The 22,705-nt window shown below is 44.4% G+C and overlaps 1 pseudogene; it reads right to left on the bottom strand.

The window, feature by feature from the left end:
- Window positions 1-8,045: 8,045 nt before the first annotated feature.
- Window positions 8,046-22,705, bottom strand: part of LOC124028448 — a 29,902-nt pseudogene continuing 15,242 nt past the window's right edge.

Genomic DNA, 22,705 nt, shown 5'->3' with positions numbered 1-22,705 from the left:
CATATACAGTATCATCTAGGAGTCTAGTGTCCTCTCCTGTCATATACAGTATCATCTAGGAGTCTAGTGTCCTCTCCTGTCGTATACAGTATCATCTAGGAGTCTAGTGTCCTGTGGTATACAGTATCATCTAGAGTCTAGTGTCCTGTCCTGTGGTATACAGTATCATCTAGGAGTCTAGTGTCCTGTGGTACATGCAGTTCATCTATGAGTCTGATGTCCTGTCTGTAGCCTAGTATATCTGAGAGTCTAGTGTCTGTCCTGTGGTATACAGTATCATCTAGGAGTCTAGTGTCCTGTCTGTGGTATAGTGTCTGTCCTGTGGTATAGGAGTCTAGTGTCCTGTGGCCTTGGTATCATCTAGGAGTCTGGTGTCCTGTGGTATACAGTATCATCTAGGAGTCTAGTGTCCTGTCCTGTGGTATACAGTATCATCTAGGAGTCTAGTGTCCTGTCCTGTGGTATACAGTATCATCTAGGAGTCTAGTGTCCTGTCCTGTGGTATACAGTATCATCTGAGTCTAGTGTCCTGTCCTGTGATATACAGTATCATCTAGGAGTCTAGTGTCTGTCTGTGGTACATACCCAGTATCATCTAGGAGTCTGGTGTCTGCGGTATACAGTATCATCTGGGAGTCTAGTGTCCTGTGGTATACAGTATCATCTGAGGAGTCTTGTGTCCTGTTCTGGGTAAGAGTATCATCTAGGGACTCTAAATGTCTGTGGTATACAGTATCATCTAGGAGTCTAGTGTCCTGTGGTATACAGTATCATCTAGGAGTCTAGTGTCTGCGTGGTATACAGTATCATCTGGGAGTCTAGTGTCTGTGGTATACAGTATCATCTAGGAGTCTAGTGTCCTGTGGTATACAGTATCATCTAGGAGTCTGGTGTCTGTGGTATACAGTATCATCACAGGGGTCTAGTGTCCTGTGGTATACAGTATCATCTGAGTCTAGTGTCCTGTGGTATACAGTATCATCTAGGAGTCTAAGTGTCCTGTGATATACAGTATCATCTGGGAGTCTAGTGTCCTGTGTATACAGTATCATCTAGGAGTCTAGTGTCCTGTGGTATACAGTATCATCTAGGAGTCTAGTGTCTGTGATGAGTAATGGAGTCCCCAGTGTCTGTCCTGTGGTATACAGTATCATCTAGGAGTCTCTGTGGAGTATCATCTAGGAGTCTAGTGTCTGTGGTATACAGTATCCTCTAAAGTGTCCTGTCTCTGTGGTATACAGTATCATCTAGGAGTCTAGTGTCCTGTCTGTGGTATACAGTATCTCATCTAGGAGTCTAGTGTCCTGTGGTATACAGTATCTAGGAGTCTAGTGTCTGTGGTATACAGTATCATCTAGGAGTCTAGTGTCCTGTCCTGTGGTATACAGTATCATCTAGGAGTCTAGTGTCCTGTGGTATACAGTATCATCTAGGAGTCTAGTGTCTGTCCTGTGGTATACAGTATCATCTAGGAGTCTAGTGTCCTGTGGAGTCTAATTCCACTGTGGTATACAGTATCATCTAGGAGTCTGTGTGTCATGATATACAGTATCATCGAGGAGTCTAGTGTCCTGTGGTATATATCATCTGAGTCTAGTGTCTGTGGTATACAGTATCATCTAGGAGTCTAGTGTCCTGTGGTATACAGTATCATCTAGGAGTCTAGTGTCCTGTGGTATACAGTATCATCTAGGAGTCTAGTGTCCTGTCCTGTGGTATACAGTATCATCTAGGAGTCTAGTGTCCTGTCATATACAGTATCATCTAGGAGTCTAGTGTCCTGTGGTATACAGTATCATCTAGGAGTCTAGTGTGTCCTGTGGTATACAGTATCATCTAGGAGTCTAGTGTCCTGTGGTATACAGTATCATCTAGGAGTCTAGTGTCCTGTGGTATACAGTATCATCTAGGAGTCTAGTGTCCTGTGGTATACAGTATCATCTAGGAGTCTAGTGTCTGTGGTATACAGTATCATCTAGGAGTCTAGTGTCTGTGGTATACAGTATCATCTAGAGTCTAGTGTCCTGTGGTATACAGTATCATCTAGGAGTCTAGTGTGTCCTGTGATATACAGTATCATCTAGGAGTCTAGTGTCCTGTGGTATACAGTATCATCTAGGAGTCTAGTGTCCTGTCCTGTGGTATACAGTATCATCTAGGTCTAGTGTCCTGTGATATGTCTGTGATATACAGTATCATCTGGGAGTCTAGTGTCTGTGGTATACAGTATCATCTAGGAGTCTAGTGTCCTGTCCTGTGGTATACAGTATCATCTAGGAGTCTAGTGTCCTGTGGTATACAGTATCCTCTAGGAGTCTAGTGTCCTGTGGTATACAGTATCATCTAGGAGTCTAGTGTCCTGTGGTATACAGTATCATCTAGGAGTCTAGTGTCCTAATCTGTGGTATACAGTATCATCTAGGAGTCTAGTGTCCTGTGATATACAGTATCCTCTAGGAGTCTAGTGTCCTGTGATATACAGTATCATCTAGGAGTCTAGTGTCCTGTCCTGTGGTATACAGTATCATCTAGGAGTCTAGTGTCCTGTCCTGTGGTATACAGTATCATCTAGGAGTCTAGTGTCCTGTGGTATACAGTATCATCTAGGAGTCTAGTGTCCTGTGGTATACAGTATCATCTAGGAGTCTAGTGTCCTGTGATATACAGTATCATCTGAGTCTAGTGTCCTGTGTATACAGTATCATCCAAGTCTAGTGTCCTGTGGTATACAGTATCATCTAGGAGTCTAGTGTCCTGTGGTATACAGATCTCTGGGAGTCTAGTGTAAATGTGGTATACAGTATCATCTAGGAGTCTAGTCCTGTCCTGTGGTATACAGTATCATCTAGGAGTCTAGTGTCTAGATATACAGTATCATCTAGGAGTCTAGTGTCCTGTGGTATACAGTATCATCTAGGAGTCTAGTGTCCTGTCCTGTGGTATACAGTATCATCTAGGAGTCTAGTGTCTGTCCTGTGGTATACAGTATCATCTAGGAGTCTAGTGTCTGTCCTGTGGTATACAGTATCATCTAGGAGTCTAGTGTCCTGTGGTATACAGTATCATCTAGGAGTCTAGTGTCCTGTGGTATACAGTATCATCTAGAGTCTAGTGTCCTGTGGTATACAGTATCATCTAGGAGTCTAGTGTCCTGTGTATCATCTAGGAGTCTAGTGTCCTGTGATATGCATCTAGGAGTCTAGTGTCCTGTGGTATACAGTATCATCTAGGAGTCTAGTGTCCTGTCTGGTATACAGTATCATCTAGGAGTCTAGTGTCCTGTGGTATACAGTATCATCTAGGAATGTATACAGTATCATCTAGGAGTCTAAATATACAGTATCATCTAGGAGTCTAGTGTCCTGTGGTATACAGTATCCTCTAGGAGTCTAGTGTCCTGTGGTATACAGTATCATCTAGGAGTCTAGTGTCCTGTCCTGTGGTATACAGTATCATCTAGGAGTCTAGTGTCCTGTGGTATACAGTATCATCTATGAGTCTAGTGTCCTGTCCTGTGGTATACAGTATCATCTAGGAGTCTAGTGTCCTGTCCTGTGGTATACAGTATCATCTAGGAGTCTAGTGTCCTGTGGTATACAGTATCATCTAGGAGTCTAGTGTCCTGTCCTGTGGTATACAGTATCATCTAGGAGTCTAGTGTCCTGTGATATACAGTATCATCTAGGAGTCTAGTGTCCTGTCATATACAGTATCATCTAGGAGTCTAGTGTCCTGTGGTATACAGTATCATCTAGGAGTCTAGTGTCCTGTGATAAGGTGAATGCACCAATTTTGTAAGTCGCTCTGGATAAGAGCGTCTGCTAAATGACTTAAATGTAAATGTAAATATACAGTATCATCTAGAGTCTAGTGTCCTGTGATATACAGTATCATCTAGAGTCTAGTGTCCTGTGGTATACAGTATCATCTAGAGTCTAGTGTCCTGTGGTATACAGTATCATCTAGGAGTCTAGTGTCCTGTGGTATACAGTATCCTCTAGGAGTCTAGTGTCCTGTGGTACATACAGTATCATCTAGAGTCTAGTGTCCTGTCCTGTGGTATACAGTATCATCCCAGAGTCTAGTGTCCTGTGGTATACAGTATCATCTAGAGAGTCTAGTGTCCTGTGGTATACAGTATCATCTAGAGTCTAGTGTCCTGTGATATACAGTATCATCTAGAGTCCAGTGTCCTGTGATATACAGTATCATCTAGGAGTCTAGTGTCCTGTGGTATACAGTATCATCTAGGAGTCTAGTGTCCTGTCCTGTGGTATACAGTATCATCTAGAGTCTAGTGTCCTGTGGTATACAGTATCCTCTAGGAGTCTAGTGTCCTGTGGTATACAGTATCATCTAGGAGTCTAGTGTCCTGTCCTGTGGTATACCCAGTATCATCTAGGAGTCTAGTGTCCTGTCCTGTGGTATACAGTATCATCTAGAGTCTAGTGTCCTGTGGTATACAGTATCCTCTAGAGTCTAGTGTCCTGTGGTATACAGTATCATCTAGGAGTCTAGTGTCCTGTCCTGTGGTATACAGTATCATCTAGGAGTCTAGTGTCCTGTGGTATACAGTATCATCTATGAGTCTAGTGTCCTGTCCTGTGGTATACAGTATCATCTAGGAGTCTAGTGTCCTGTCCTGTGGTATACAGTATCATCTAGAGTCTAGTGTCCTGTGGTATACAGTATCATCTAGGAGTCTAGTGTCCTGTGATATACAGTATCATCGAGGAGTCTAGTGTCCTGTGGTATACAGTATCATCTAGGAGTCTAGTGTCCTGTGGTATACAGTATCATCTAGGAGTCTAGTGTCCTGTGGTATACAGTATCCTCTAGGAGTCTAGTGTCCTGTGGTATACAGTATCATCTGAGTCTAGTGTCCTGTCCTGTGGTATACAGTATCATCTAGGAGTCTAGTGTCCTGTGATATACAGTATCATCTAGAGAGTCTAGTGTCCTGTGGTATACAGTATCATCTAGGAGTCTAGTCCTGTCCTGTGGTATACAGTATCATCTAGGAGTCTAGTGTCCTGTCCTGTGGTATACAGTATCATCTAGGAGTCTAGTGTCCTGTCCTGTGGTATACAGTATCATCTAGGAGTCTAGTGTCCTGTGGTATACAGTATCATCTAGAGAGTGTCTAGTGTATCATCTAGGAGTCTGGTGTCCTGTGGTATACAGTATCATCTGTCTAGTGTCCTGTGGTATACAGTATCATCTAGAGTCTAGTGTCCTGTGATATACAGTATCATCTAGGAGTCTAGTGTCCTGTGGTATACAGTATCATCTAGGAGTCTAGTGTCCTGTCCTGTGGTATACAGTATCATCTTGGAGTCTAGTGTCTGTGGTATACAGTATCATCTGAGGAGTCTAGTGTCCTGTCCTGTGGTATACAGTATCATCTAGGAGTCTAGTGTCCTGTCCTGTGGTATACAGTATCATCTAGAGAGTCAGTGTCCTGTGGGAGTATCATCTAGTCTAGTGTCCTGTGGTATACAGTATCATCTAGGAGTCTAGTGTCCTGTGATATACAGTATCATCTAGGAGTCTAGTGTCCTGTGATATACAGTATCATCTAGGAGTCTAGTGTCCTGTGGTATACAGTATCATCTAGGAGTCTAGTGTCCTGTCCTGTGGTATACAGTATCATCTTGGAGTCTAGTGTCCTGTGGTATACAGTATCATCTAGGAGTCTAGTGTCCTGTCCTGTGGTATACAGTATCATCTAGGAGTCTAGTGTCCTGTCCTGTGGTATACAGTATCATCTAGGAGTCTAGTGTCCTGTGGTATACAGTATCATCTAGGAGTCTAGTGTCCTGTGGTATACAGTATCATCTAGGAGTCTAGTGTCCTGTCCTGTGGTATACAGTATCATCTAGGATAATAATGTCCTGTCATATACAGTATCATCTAGGAGTCTAGTGTCCTGTGTATACAGTATCATCTAGAGTCTAGTGTCCTGTGGTATACATATCATCTAGGAGTCTAGTGTCCTGTGGTATCGAACCCAGTATCATCTAGGAGTCTAGTGTCCTGTGGTACTAGCTAGTATCATCTAGGAGTCTAGTGTCCTGTGGTATACAGTATCTAAATCAAATGTATTTATAAAGCCCTTCTTATATCAGCTGATATCTCAAAGTGCAGTACAGAAACCCAGCCTAAAACCCCAAACAGCAAGCAATGCAGGTGTAGAAGCACGGTATTTAAGGGTCTAGTGTCTTGTCTGTCTCATATGCAGTATCATCTAGGTGTCTAGTGTGTTTCTAGCTAACTCCCATGTTCTCTCCTCTACCAGGCGGTGTTGGCAGTGTGGGAGTCCCTGGTGGAAAGGTCCCGTTTCAATACCTAGACTTCAGCTTCTGCCTCGCTGTGTCCAGGAGCACCGCAAGGCTAATGTGGCTAACAGGAGCAGGGCAGGAAACTGACTAGCATGTTGCTACCGTCACAACCTACCATACTGTTGCCACTTCACTATAGAAGCCTCAGGCCTACTAATCTATTGGTTGGTGGGGACAGAGCACGCAGGACCCAGAGACCTAACTGGACCAAGCCCCAGACCTCAGTCAATCTGATCTTGATGTTGCCCATCTGATAGGATTAAAATGCACAGAAATAGAATTAATATAACATATGAATGGGGACTCCTGTTCTATTCATTATATTTCTATCGTTTAATCCCATCAAATAGGCCAAAATCCCAGATGGATAACTTTCGATGAAAACTGGACCTGGTGACGAGCAGCTTTGTTACGATTCCGTTTAACTCAGAAGATCTGCCTTGTAGCACCGTTGGAAATGTGAAAGGTCATTTTCCGATTTGAGCCTTGAACATGTGCAGCGTTTACCGTGAAAGCCTTTTAAATGGAGCTGATCGTTTCAGGAAAGGAGGCAGAGCTGGGGTCTGAACCAGGTCTGAACCAGGTCTGAACCGGGTGAACTGGTGTCAAATGAAATCACTGTTGGTGTGGAATGGAATAATAAACCATATTAATTCAGCTGTACGTGTGATTGATGAAACTCTTTATTCATGTACACAGTGTTTTTATAAAATAGGTATATAGTAACGTGCCAAAACATAGTATCTGACAGAAGCACAGCAACTCATGTTATTAAATCATGTCAAAACAATGATTACCATAATACTGTCATCTATTTATTCATACCTGTGTGAGCTCAACACAGAAAACCAAACCTTAAGTTGCCTTTAAACAGATCATTCTATGTGCAGATGTAGCAGAGACAGAAGAACAGAAACTGAAAGCTCAGAGGTTGTTTCATTTGTTAGACTGAAGTCCGTAGAAACTGGGATTGAGTGCTGCAGTGAATTGATGCAGGATATGCTACACTCATACATTGATTGATAGACGATTATTGAGTGTATTAGCTCATGCTGCTGATAAGTGGTTGGACAGAGACTTATTCGGAGGGATTGATTGGCTGTCTGTCGTCTCTGTGTGTCAACGATGAAGAAACTGATTCTCTGAGGTAATGTCTTCTGTCTGTAGCTGTGATGTCTGTCTGTCTGTCTGTGGTCTGTAGCTGTGATGTCATGTCTGTCTGTGGTCTAGCTGTGATGTCATGTCTGTCTGTGGTCTGTAGCTGTGATGTCATGTCTGTCTGTCTGTGGCCTGTAGCTGTGATGTCATGTCTGTCTGTCTTGTCTGTCTGTCTGTGGCCTGTAGCTGTGATGTCATGTCTGTCTGTCTGTCTGTGGCCTGTAGCTGTGATGTCATGTCTGTCTGTCTGTGGCCTGTAGCTGTGATGTCATGTCTGTGGTCTGTAGCTGTGATGTCATGTCTCTGTGGTCTGTGAATGCACCAATTTTATGGGGTCGCTCTGAATAGAGCGTCTGCTAAATGACTTAAATGTAATGTAATGTAGCTGTCATGTCTGTCTCTGGTCTGTAATGTCTGTGTCTGTCTGTCTGTTGTCTGTAGCTGTGATGTCTGTCTGTCTGTCTGGCTGTGGTGTCATGTCTGTCATGTCTGTGGTCTGTAGCTGTGATGTCTGTAGCTGTGATGTCTGTCTGTCTGGCTGTGGTGTCATGTCTGTCTGTTGTCTGTAGCTGTGATGTCTTGCCAGCAGTGCTGTTGAGCTGGGGCCGGTCCATGAAGAGGACCCTGGTGGAGAAGGGGCCCTCTCCAGCTCCAGGACTGTGATGTTGTTTGGCTGGGTGGGGCTGAGCAGGGGCCCGGGACGTACAGGGTCTGCTGGGGACCTCTCTTAGGCCAGTACCTGCCCAGGTTCACCCCGTTGATCCACACCTGTCCCTGGGTGCAGTGGAGAGGCAGAGGGGGACGGTCTCAGTGGAGGATTTGACCCCAAGAAGGAACTCATGGTGAACACACGTCTGTTTGACTCCTGTTCAGCCATTGTGTTCATCGATCTCCATGTTGGATAAGTACTACACTATTATTTCTGTACTTAGTGAGCCAGATGGTAAAAGACTCAGTATTGATTATGTCCTCACCTTGGTCCATTCATTGAGCCGGAGAAAGGTGTCCCAGGCCAGACCGTTGGAGGCAGGGTGCCCTGGTAGAAGACTGGCCCATCTGAGGGCCCTCTGACTGGGTTGGGCGGGGAGCGTCGCTGGCCTGACTGGGGCCATCCGGAGGCGATGGCTCCATCAATGTCCAGACGGTAGATCTGCCAATCTGTCAGCACATCGTTACCAAGGATCAGGTTACTCAACAGGCCCTGCAAAACACAGACATGACCGACAAATCAACTGTAAGTCCATTCCTTAGCCTGAGTGCCAGACTGTTAGTGCTTTTGCCAACTCATTGTCATTAAGGATTATCACCTTGCTCTGAACTCTCCACTGGCTCCCAGTTGTGGCTCCCAGTCATTTCAAGACCCTGGGCTCGTCTACAGATGCTTGACTGTGTGTCCATTCCTTAGCCTGAGTGCCAGACTATTTGTGCTATCATGCCAACTCCTTTTTACTCATTATCACGAGAAGTTTGGCTTGGCAAGAACACAAACCGATCTGGGATTTGGCTATCCATTTGACGAATATTTCCGTGAATATTCCTGTTGTAAACTCATAACTGAATTGTTTCTCTTTTGATATTGGAGTGTGGATCTTTTATGGGACCAACGCACCTCACTTGCATAAATCTTGACCTGCTAAAACCTCTATTTTATTCAGATCAAGATATAAAACACGTGTCTGTCTACTGAAGTTGGAGAAGACTTGCCTTGAAGTCGTTGATCTTGCTGCCAAAGTTGACTCGTCCCATGTTCTCTACTAGAACATCAACCTGGTCCCCCTGTTTCCCTGTTACGTTCATCACCAGAGTCGTGTCTCTCTCCAGCAGCCCCTAGGAGCAGGAACACCTGTATACAACAGGAGACAGGAAACAACCTCTGTACAACATGCAGACCATCACACAACCTCTGACCACAACATGCTGACCATCACACAACCTATCTACAACATGCTGACAGGACAAAACCATCACACAACCTCTACAACATGCTGACAGGACAAAACCATCACACAACCTCTACAACATGCTGACAGGACAAAACCATCACACAACCTCTCTACAACATGCTGACAGGACAAAACCATCACACAACCTCTACAACATGCTGACAGGACAAAACCATCACACAACCTCTACAACATGCTGACAGAACAGAACAAAACCATCACACAACCTCTGTACAACATGCAGACCATCACACAACCTCTGTACAACATGCAGACCATCACACAACCTCTGTACAACATGCAGACCATCACACAATCTCTGTACAACATGCAGACCATCACACAACCTCTGTACAACATGCAGACCATCACACAACCTCTGTACAACAGACCATCACACAACCTCTGTACAACATGCAGACCATCACACAACCTCTGTACAACATGCAGACCATCACACAATCTCTGTACAACATGCAGACCATCACACAACCTCTGTACAACATGCAGACCATCACACAACCTCTGTACAACATGCAGACCATCACACAACCTCTGTACAACATGCAGACCATCACACAACCTCTGTACAACATGCAGACCATCACACAATCTCTGTACAACATGCAGACCATCACACAACCTCTGTACAACATGCAGACCATCACACAATCAACATGCAGACCATCACACAACCTCTGTACAACATGCAGACCATCACACAACCTCTGTACAACATGCAGACCATCACACAACCTCTGTACAACATGCAGACCATCACACAACCTCTGTACAACATGCAGACCATCACACAACCTCTGTACAACACACCATCACACAACCTCTGTACAACATGCAGACCATCACACAACCTCTGTACAACATGCAGACCATCACACACCTCTCTACAACATGTTGACCATCACACAACCTCTACAACATGCTGACCATCACACACCTCTACAACATGACCATCACACAACCTCTGTACAACATGTTGACAGACCATCACACAACCTACAACTGTTGACCATCACACAACCTCTGTACAACATGCTGACCATCACACAACCTCTACAACATGCTGACAGGACAAACCATCACACAACCTCTGTACAACATGCAGACAGGACAAAACCATCACACAACTCTACAACATGCTGACCATCAACACCTCTGTACAACAGACCATCACACAACCTCTGTACAACATGCAGACCATCACACAACCTCTACAACATGCAGACAGGACAAAACCATCACACAACCTGTACAACATGCAGACCATCACACAACCTCTGACCATCAGACCATCACCGACCTCTGTACAACATGCAGACCATCACACAACCTCTCTACAACATGCTGACTGGACAAAACCATCACACAACCTCTCTACAACATGTTGACCATCACACAACTCTACAACATGTTGACCATCACACAACTGCTACAACATGTTGACCATCACACAACCTCTACAACATGTTGACAGGACAAAACCATCACACAACCTACAACATGCTGACCACAACAACCTCTGTACAACATGCAGACCATCACACAACCTCTACAACATGACAGGACAAAACCATCACACAACCTCTGTACAACATGTTGACCATCACACAACCTCTCTACAACATGTTGACCATCACACAACCTCTACAACATGTTGACAGGACAAAACCATCACACAACCTCTGTACAACATGTTGACCATCACACAACCTCTACAACATGTTGACCATCACACAACCTCTACAACATGTTGACAGGACACAAACAACATGCTGACCATCACACAACCTCTGTACAACATGCAGACCATCACACAACCTCTGTACAACATGCAGACCATCACACAACCTCTGTACAACATGCAGACCATCACACAACCTCTGACAACATGCAGACCATCACACAACCTCTGTACAACATGCAGACCATCACACAACCTCTACAACATGTTGACCATCACACAACCCCTACAACATGTTGACCATCACAAAACAACATGTTGACCATCACACAACCTCTACAACATGTTGACCATCACACAACCTCTACAACATGTTGACCATCACACAACCTCTACAACATGTTGACAGGACACAACCTCTACAACATGTTGACCATCACACAACCTCTCTACAACATGCTGACCATCACGCAACCTCTGTACAACATGCAGACCATCACACAACCTCTGTACAACATGCAGACCATCACATAACCTCTGTACAACATGCAGACCATCACACAACCTCTGTACAACATGCAGACCATCACACAACCTCTGTACAACATGCAGACCATCACACAACCTCTGTACAACATGCAGACCATCACCAACCTCTGTACAACATGTTGACCATCACACAACCCTCTACAACATGTTGACCATCACACAACCTCTACAACATGTTGACCATCACACAACATGTTGACCATCACACAACCTCTACAACATGTTGACCATCACACAACCTCTACAACATGTTGACCATCACACAACCTCTACAACATGTTGACAGGACAAAACCATCACACAACCTCTACAACATGCTGACAGAACAGAACAAAACCATCACACAAACATGCAGACCATCACACAACCTCTGTACAACATGCAGACCATCACACAACCTCTGTACAACATGCAGACCATCACACAATCTCTGTACAACATGCAGACCATCACACAACCTCTGTACAACATGCAGACCATCACACAACCTCTGTACAACATGCAGACCATCACACAACCTCTGTACAACATGCAGACCATCACACAACCTCTGTACAACATGCAGACCATCACACAATCTCTGTACAACATGCAGACCATCACACAACCTCTGTACAACATGCAGACCATCACACAACCTCTGTACAACATGCAGACCATCACACAACCTCTGTACAACATGCAGACCATCACACAACCTCTGTACAACATGCAGACCATCACACAACCTCTGTACAACATGCAGACCATCACACAACCTCTGTACAACATGCAGACCATCACACAACCTCTGTACAACATGCAGACCATCACACAACCTCTGTACAACATGCAGACCATCACACAACCTCTGTACAACATGCAGACCATCACACAACCTCTGTACAACATGCAGACCATCACACAACCTCTGTACAACATGCAGACCATCACACAACCTCTGTACAACATGCATACCATCACACAACCTCTGTACAACATGCAGACCATCACACAACCTCTGTACAACATGCAGACCATCACACAACCTCTCTACAACATGTTGACCATCACACAACCTCTACAACATGCTGACCATCACACAACCTCTACAACATGTTGACCATCACACAACCTCTGTACAACATGTTGACAGGACACAACCATCACACAACCTCTACAACATGTTGACCATCACACAACCTCTGTACAACATGCTGACCATCACACAACCTCTACAACATGCTGACAGGACAAAACCATCACACAACCTCTGTACAACATGTTGACCATCACACAACCTCTCTACAACATGTTGACCATCACACAACCTCTACAACATGTTGACAGGACAAAACCATCACACAACCTCTGTACAACATGCAGACAGGACAAAACCATCACACAACCTCTCTACAACATGCTGACCATCACACAACCTCTGTACAACATGCTGACCATCACACAACCTCTGTACAACATGCAGACCATCACACAACCTCTACAACATGCAGACAGGACAAAACCATCACACAACCTCTGTACAACATGCAGACCATCACACAACCTCTGTACAACATGCAGACCATCACACGACCTCTGTACAACATGCAGACCATCACACAACCTCTCTACAACATGCTGACTGGACAAAACCATCACACAACCTCTCTACAACATGTTGACCATCACACAACCTCTCTACAACATGTTGACCATCACACAACTGCTACAACATGTTGACCATCACACAACCTCTACAACATGTTGACAGGACAAAACCATCACACAACCTCTCTACAACATGCTGACCATCACACAACCTCTGTACAACATGCAGACCATCACACAACCTCTCTACAACATGCTGACAGGACAAAACCATCACACAACCTCTGTACAACATGTTGACCATCACACAACCTCTCTACAACATGTTGACCATCACACAACCTCTACAACATGTTGACAGGACAAAACCATCACACAACCTCTGTACAACATGTTGACCATCACACAACCTCTACAACATGTTGACCATCACACAACCTCTACAACATGTTGACAGGACAAAACCATCACACAACCTCTCTACAACATGCTGACCATCACACAACCTCTGTACAACATGCAGACCATCACACAACCTCTGTACAACATGCAGACCATCACACAACCTCTGTACAACATGCAGACCATCACACAACCTCTGTACAACATGCAGACCATCACACAACCTCTGTACAACATGCAGACCATCACACAACCTCTACAACATGTTGACCATCACACAACCCCTACAACATGTTGACCATCACACAACCTCTACAACATGTTGACCATGTTGACCATCACACAACCTCTACAACATGTTGACAGGACACAACCTCTACAACATGTTGACCATCACACAACCTCTCTACAACATGCTGACCATCACGCAACCTCTGTACAACATGCAGACCATCACACAACCTCTGTACAACATGCAGACCATCACATAACCTCTGTACAACATGCAGACCATCACACAACCTCTGTACAACATGCAGACCATCACACAACCTCTGTACAACATGCAGACCATCACACAACCTCTGTACAACATGCAGACCATCACACAACCTCTGTACAACATGTTGACCATCACACAACCTCTACAACATGTTGACCATCACACAACCTCTACAACATGTTGACCATCACACAACCTCTACAACATGTTGACCATCACACAACCTCTACAACATGTTGACCATCACACAACCTCTACAACATGTTGACCATCACACAACCTCTACAACATGTTGACAGGACAAAACCATCACACAACCTCTACAACATGTTGACCATCACACAACCTCTACAACATGTTGACAGGACACAACCATCACACAACCTCTACAACATGTTGACCATCACACAACCTCTCTACAACATGCTGACCATCACGCAACCTCTGTACAACATGCAGACCATCACACAACCTCTGTACAACATGCAGACCATCACATAACCTCTGTACAACATGCAGACCATCACACAACCTCTGTACAACATGCAGACCATCACACAACCTCTGTACAACATGTTGACCATCACACAACCTCTACAACATGTTGACCATCACACAACCTCTACAACATGTTGACCATCACACAACCTCTACAACATGTTGACCATCACACAACCTCTACAACATGTTGACCATCACACAACCTCTACAACATGTTGACCATCACACAACCTCTACAACATGTTGACCATCACACAACCTCTACAACATGTTGACCATCACACAACCTCTACAACATGTTGACCATCACACAATCTCTACAACATGTTGACCATCACACAACCTCTGTACAACATGCAGACCATCACACAACCTCTGTACAACATGCAGACCATCACACAACCTCTACAACATGTTGACCATCACACAACCTCTACAACATGCTGACCATCACACAACCTCTGTACAACATGTTGACCATCACACAACCTCTACAACATGTTGACCATCACACAACCTCTGTACAACATGTTGACGGGACAAAACCATCACACAACCTCTGTACAACATGTTGACAGGACAAAACCATCACACAACCTCTGTACAACATGCTGACAGGACAAAACCATCACACAACCTCTGTACAACATGCTGACCATCACACAACCTCTACAACGTGTTGACAGGACAAAACCATCACACAACCTCTACAACATGCTGACCATCACACAACCTCTGTACAACATGCTGACCATCACACAACCTCTACAACGTGTTGACAGGACAAAACCATCACACAACCTCTGTAACATGTTGACCATCACACAACCTCTGTACAACATGCTGACCATAACACAACCTCTGTACAACATGTTGACAGGACAAAACCATCACACAACCTCTCTACAACATGCTGACCATCACACAACCTCTACAACATGCTGACCATCACACAACCTCTACAACATGTTGACAGGACAAAACCATCACACAACCTCTCTACAACATGCTGACCATCACACAACCTCTACAACATGCTGACCATCACACAACCTCTACAACATGTTAACAGGACAAAACCATCACACAACCTCTGTACAACATTGAATACTCGAAGATTCAGGAACGGCGCCTGACATTCTGACCAGGCGCTCACGTTGCAAAATTAAATGTACACAGACATGTTAATAATTTAATCCAAACTGAGCGTCTGCACAGCCAGGAAATAGAACATGGTTCTCTTAGACGCGCCGCAAGTCCCGCCTCTCCAATCTCATTGGTTGTTAGGAGCATATACCCACGTGGGTGTTTGAAAGATGAACTGAAGTCCACACTCCAGTCCAGTTGGTAGTGGTAATGCACCTTTAAAGTTGGTTGCCAACCGCCAGATAAAATCCGCAGAAGACGACGACTACTGAAGAAGAGAAGTTTTAGGAATTTACTAGGCTTCCCCTTGTTATCTGTGGATTAGATTTAAATGTCACAGTAGAGATCACATGATTTTGTGTGACTCAAAATTCTACAAAGATCCTGTCCCCAAATTAATATAGTTTTTTCAGAGGTCGTTTTGATATTTCAGCCTGCGTGTCATAATCCCATCTGGTGTGGATGGACAAAATCAACACGCATGTGCTCGGTATAGTCAGCAGCGTTTTCTACCACCAGTAGAGGCACCGTCTGAATGACCAGACGAGGACAGCACTAGTGGTGTGACAGACACCTACCCCCATTAAGACAGACAGAGACACCTACCCCCATTAAGACAGACAGAGACACCTACCCCCATTAAGACAGACAGAGACACCTACCCCCATTAAGACAGACAGAGAGACACCTACCCCACAGACAGAGAGACACCTACCCCACAGACAGAGAGACACCTACCCCACAGACAGAGAGACACCTACCCCACAGACAGAGAGACACCTACCCCACAGACAGAGAGACACCTACCCCACAGACAGACACCTACCCCACAGAGAGACACCTACCCCACAGACAGAGAGACACCTACCCCACAGACAGAGAGACACCTACCCCACAGACAGAGACACCTACCCCACAGACAGAGAGACACCTACCCCATTAAGACAGACACCTACCCCCATTAAGACAGACAGAGAGACACCTACCCCACAGACAGAGAGACACCTACCCCCATTAAGACAGACACCTACCCCCATTAAGACAGACACCTACCCCACAGACAGAGAGACACCTACCCCACAGACAGAGAGACACCTACCCCACAGACAGAGAGACACCTACCCCACAGACCGAGACACCTACCCCACAGACCGAGACATATGCCCGGTCATGAACCCCATTCAGAGGAGAGATTAGGGGTGTGTCTTCTGGCAGGTCCCTGGGCAGCTTGGTCCGGTACAGCATGAAGCCATAGTACTAGCCAACAGAACAGGTACAACATTAAACACATGAAGTCAAGTTAAAACAATGTGAATGGTTTCTTAGATCTACCTTCCACCAGGTGGTGTCCCAGGATAGAGACCTACCTTCCATAACTATACCAGGTGGTGTCCCAGGATAGAGACCTACCTTCCATAACTATACCAGATGGTGTCCCAGGATAGAGACCTACCTACCAAAACTACATCAGGTGGTGTCCCAGGATAGAGATCTACCTTCCATAACTATACCAGGTGGTGTCCCAGGATAGAGACCTACCTTCCATAACTATACCAGGTGGTGTCCCAGGATAGAGATCTACCTTCCATAACTATACCAGGTGGTGTCCCAGGATAGAGACCTACCTTCCATAACTATACCAGATGGTGTCCCAGGATAGAGACCTACCTTCCATAACTATACCAGATGGTGTCCCAGGATAGAGATCTACCTTCCATAACTATACCAGGTGGTGTCCCAGGATAGAGACCTACCTTCCATAACTATACCTGGTGGTGTCCCAGGATAGAGACCTACCTTCCATAACTATACCAGGTGGTGTCCCAGGATAGAGACCTACCTTCCATAACTATACCAGGTGGTGTCCCAGGATAGAGACCTACCTTTCATAACTATACCAGGTGGTGTCCCAGGATAGAGACCTACCTTCCATAACTATACCAGATGGTGTCCCAGGATAGAGACCTACCTTCCATAACTACACCAGGTGGTGTCCCAGGATAGAGACCTACCTTCCATAACTATACCAGGTGGTGTCCCAGGATAGAGACCTACCTTCCATAACTATACCAGGTGGTGTCCCAGGATAGAGACCTACCTTCCATAACTATACCAGGTGGTGTCCCAGGATAGAGACCTACCTTCCATAACTATACCAGGTGGTGTCCCAGGATAGAGACCTACCTTCCATAACTATACCAGGTGGTGTCCCAGGATAGAGACCTACCTTCCATAACTATACCTGGTGGTGTCCCAGGATAGAGACCTACCTGTTTCATCTCTTCAAAAGACAGAGGGTACAGTGAGCGGACAGGACCCTGAGGTGACAGCGTGTCCAACAGGCTGCTGAGGTTCCCTACCTACCAAATAGAGCAGACATTGAAGTCATACATCATGTTGTACTGTGATTTATTTCTCTTAGGGCATTGGTTTACAACCTGCAGGTCGTCCACACATTTCTTTGGTAGATAAAGCATACATATATATATATACAGTGGGGCAAAAAAGTATTTAGTCAGCCACCAATTGTGCAAGTTCTCCCACTTAAAAAGATGAGAGAGGCCTGTAATTTTCATCATAGGTCCACTTCAACTATGACAGACAAAATGAGAAGGAAAAAAATCCAGAAAATCACATTGTAGGATTTTTAATGAATTTATTTGCAAATTATGGTGGAAAATACGTATTTGGTCAATAACAAAAGTTTATCTCAATATATATATATATAGTTTATTCCAAGAATTAAAATTTGGAAATATTAATGGTATTATAAGAAATTTTACATTTTATGTTTCACAATTCACATTTTTAACAATGACAATAGGCCTTTCATCTGTAACATTCACTCTCTAAATGTAACATTCACCCTCTAAATGTAACATTCACTCTCTAAATGTAACATTCACTCTCTAAATGTAACATTCACTCTCTAAATGTAACATTCACTCTAAATGTAACATTCACTCTCTAAATGTAACATTCACTCTAAATGTAACATTCACTCTCTAAATGTAACATTCACTCTCTAAAATTAACATTCACTCTCTAAAATTAACATTCACTCTAAATGTAACATTCACTCTCTAAAATTAACATTCACTCTCTAAAATTAACATTCACTCTCTAAATGTAACATTCACTCTCTAAATGTAACATTCACTCTCTAAATGTAACATTCACTCTCTAAAATTAACATTCACTCTCTAAAATTAACATTCACTCTCTAAATGTAACATTCACTCTCTAAATGTAACATTCACTCTAAATGTAACATTCACTCTCTAAATGTAACATTCACTCTCTAAATGTAACATTCACTCTCTAAATGTAACATTCACTCTCTAAATGTAACATTCACTCTCTAAAATTAACATTCACTCTCTAAAATTAACATTCACACTCTAAAATTAACATTCACACTCTAAATGTAACATTCACTCTCTAAATGTAACATTCACCCTCTAAATGTAACATTCACTCTCTAAATGTAACATTCACTCTCTAAATGTAACATTCACTCTCTAAATGTAACATTCACTCTCTAAAATTAACATTCACACTCTAAAATTAACATTCACTCTCTAAATGTAACATTCACTCTCTAAATGTAACATTCACTCTCTAAATGTAACATTCACTCTCTAAATGTAACATTCACTCTCTAAAATTAACATTCACTCTCTAAAATTAACATTCACTCTCTAAAATTAACATTCACTCTCTAAATGTAACATTCACTCTCTAAATGTAACATTCACTCTAAATGTAACATTCACTCTCTAAATGTAACATTCACTCTCTAAATGTAACATTCACTCTCTAAATGTAACATTCACTCTCTAAAATTAACATTCACACTCTAAAATTAACATTCACTCTCTAAATGTAACATTCACTCTCTAAATGTAACATTCACCCTCTAAATGTAACATTCACCCTCTAAATGTAACATTCACTCTCTAAATGTAACATTCACTCTCTAAATGTAACATTCACTCTCTAAAATTAACATTCACACTCTAAAATTAACATTCACTCTCTAAATGTAACATTCACTCTCTAAATGTAACATTCACCCTCTAAATGTAACATTCACCCTCTAAATGTAACATTCACTCTCTAAATGTAACATTCACTCTCTAAATGTAACATTCACTCTCTAAATGTAACATTCACTCTCTAAAATTAACATTCACTCTCTAAAATTAACATTCACTCTCTAAATGTAACATTCACTCTCTAAATGTAACATTCACCCTCTAAATGTAACATTCACCCTCTAAATGTAACATTCACTCTCTAAATGTAACATTCACTCTCTAAATGTAACATTCACTCTCTAAATGTAACATTCACTCTCTAAATGTAACATTCACCCTCTAAATGTAACATTCACTCTAAATGTAACATTCACTCTAAATGTAACATTCACTCTCTAAATGTAACATTCACCCTCTAAATGTAACATTCACTCTAAATGTAACATTCACTCTAAATGTAACATTCACTCTGAATCCAAGATGTTCTGGGATTCCTCTGATGGCATTGAGAAGTACAATACATCAGTCACTGGCTTCATCAATGGTCAGATTTGCCAAATGGAGGGTGAGGGAGAGCTTTGTACGCGTCTCTCTGTGTCTAGAGTAAAGGTGGTCCAGAGTTTTCTCCCCCTCTGTTTGCACATTTAACTTGTTGAAAGAAATGTGGAAAAACAGATTTAAGTTTCCTGCATTAAAGTCCCGGCTCCTGGGAGCCCCGCCTCAGGGTGAGCAGTTTCTCGTTCGCTTTTGGCAGAATACACTGATTCCACTATAAGGAGGAATACAAACAAGACTTGCTTCCACACATCACACTGTTGATTTTATGTGCGTTTTACATATACTGGACTTTTCGACACATTTGTTGATAACGGAATCTGAAAATACTCTGGATACATTCAGTAACATGACCAGAATATGTGGGGTAGGTACAACATAAGAAAACACTATGACAAGGGGTTGAATGAGAGGACTTACTAGTGTCTCCAAGTGGCCACACACCTCTCCAGACTGGGGGTTAGTGAGAGGACTTACTAGTGTCTCTAAGTGGCCACACACCTCTCCAGACTGGGGGTTAGTGAGAGGACTTACTGCTGTCTCCAAGTGGCCACACACCTCTCCAGACTGGGGGTTAGTGAGAGAACTTACTGCTGTCTCCAAGTGGCCACACACCTCTCCAGACTGGGGGTTAGTGAGAGGACTTACTAGTGTCTCTAAGTGGCCACACACCTCTCCAGACTGGGGGTTAGTGAGAGGACTTACTGCTGTCTCCAAGTGGCCACACACCTCTCCAGACTGGGGGTTAGTGAGAGGACTTACTGCTGTCTCCAAGTGGCCACACACCTCTCCAGACTGGGGGTTAGTGAGAGGACTTACTGCTGTCTCCAAGTGGCCACACACCTCTCCAGACTGGGGTTAGTGAGAGGACTTACTAGTGTCTCTAAGTGGCCACACACCTCTCCAGACTGGGGGTTAGTGAGAGGACTTACTGCTGTCTCCAAGTGGCCACACACCTCTCCAGACTGGGGGTTAGTGAGAGGACTTACTGCTGTCTCCAAGTGGCCACACACCTCTCCAGACTGGGGGTTAGTGAGAGGACTTACTGCTGTCTCCAAGTGGCCACACACCTCTCCAGACTGGGGTTAGTGAGAGGACTTACTGCTGTCTCCAAGTGGCCACACACCTCTCCAGACTGGGGTTAGTGAGAGGACTTACTGCTGTCTCCAAGTGGCCACACACCTCTCCAGACTGGGGGTTAGTGAGAGGACTTACTGCTGTCTCCAAGTGGCCACACACCTCTCCAGACTGGGGGTTAGTGAGAGGACTTACTGCTGTCTCCAAGTGGCCACACCTCTCCAGACTGGGGGTTAGTGAGAGGACTTACTGCTGTCTCCAAGTGGCCACACACCTCTCCAGACTAGGGTTAGTGAGAGGACTTACTAGTGTCTCCAAGTGGCCACACACCTCTCCAGACTGGGGGTTAGTGAGAGGACTTACTAGTGTCTCTAAGTGGCCACACACCTCTCCAGACTGGGGGTTAGTGAGAGGACTTACTGCTGTCTCCAAGTGGCCACACACCTCTCCAGACTGGGGGTTAGTGAGAGGACTTACTGCTGTCTCCAAGTGGCCACACACCTCTCCAGACTGGGGGTTAGTGAGAGGACTTACTGCTGTCTCCAAGTGGCCACACACCTCTCCAGACTGGGGGTTAGTGAGAGGACTTACTGCTGTCTCCAAGTGGCCACACCTCTCCAGACTGGGGGTTAGTGAGAGGACTTACTGCTGTCTCCAAGTGGCCACACCTCTCCAGACTGGGGTTAGTGAGAGGACTTACTAGTGTCTCTAAGTGGCCACACACCTCTCCAGACTAGGGGTTAGTGAGAGGACTTACTAGTGTCTCCAAGTGGCCACACACCTCTCCAGACTGGGGGTTAGTGAGAGGACTTACTAGTGTCTCTAAGTGGCCACACACCTCTCCAGACTGGGGTTAGTGAGAGGACTTACTGCTGTCTCCAAGTGGCCACACACCCTCTCCAGACTGGGGGTTAGTGAGAGGACTTACTGCTGTCTCCAAGTGGCCACACACCTCTCCAGACTGGGGGTTAGTGAGAGGACTTACTGCTGTCTCCAAGTGGCCACACACCTCTCCAGACTGGGGGTTAGTGAGAGGACTTACTGCTGTCTCCAAGTGGCCACACACCTCTCCAGACTGGGGGTTAGTGAGAGGACTTACTAGTGTCTCTAAGTGGCCACACACCTCTCCAGACTGGGGGTTAGTGAGAGGACTTACTGCTGTCTCCAAGTGGCCACACACCTCTCCAGACTGGGGGTTA

The sequence above is a fragment of the Oncorhynchus gorbuscha genome, unplaced genomic scaffold, assembly GCF_021184085.1.
Source record: "Oncorhynchus gorbuscha isolate QuinsamMale2020 ecotype Even-year unplaced genomic scaffold, OgorEven_v1.0 Un_scaffold_4182, whole genome shotgun sequence".
NCBI classification, from domain to species: Eukaryota; Metazoa; Chordata; class Actinopteri; order Salmoniformes; family Salmonidae; genus Oncorhynchus; species Oncorhynchus gorbuscha.
Note: the sequence above shows the minus strand (reverse complement) of the source record. Positions and strands in the feature narration are given on the sequence as shown.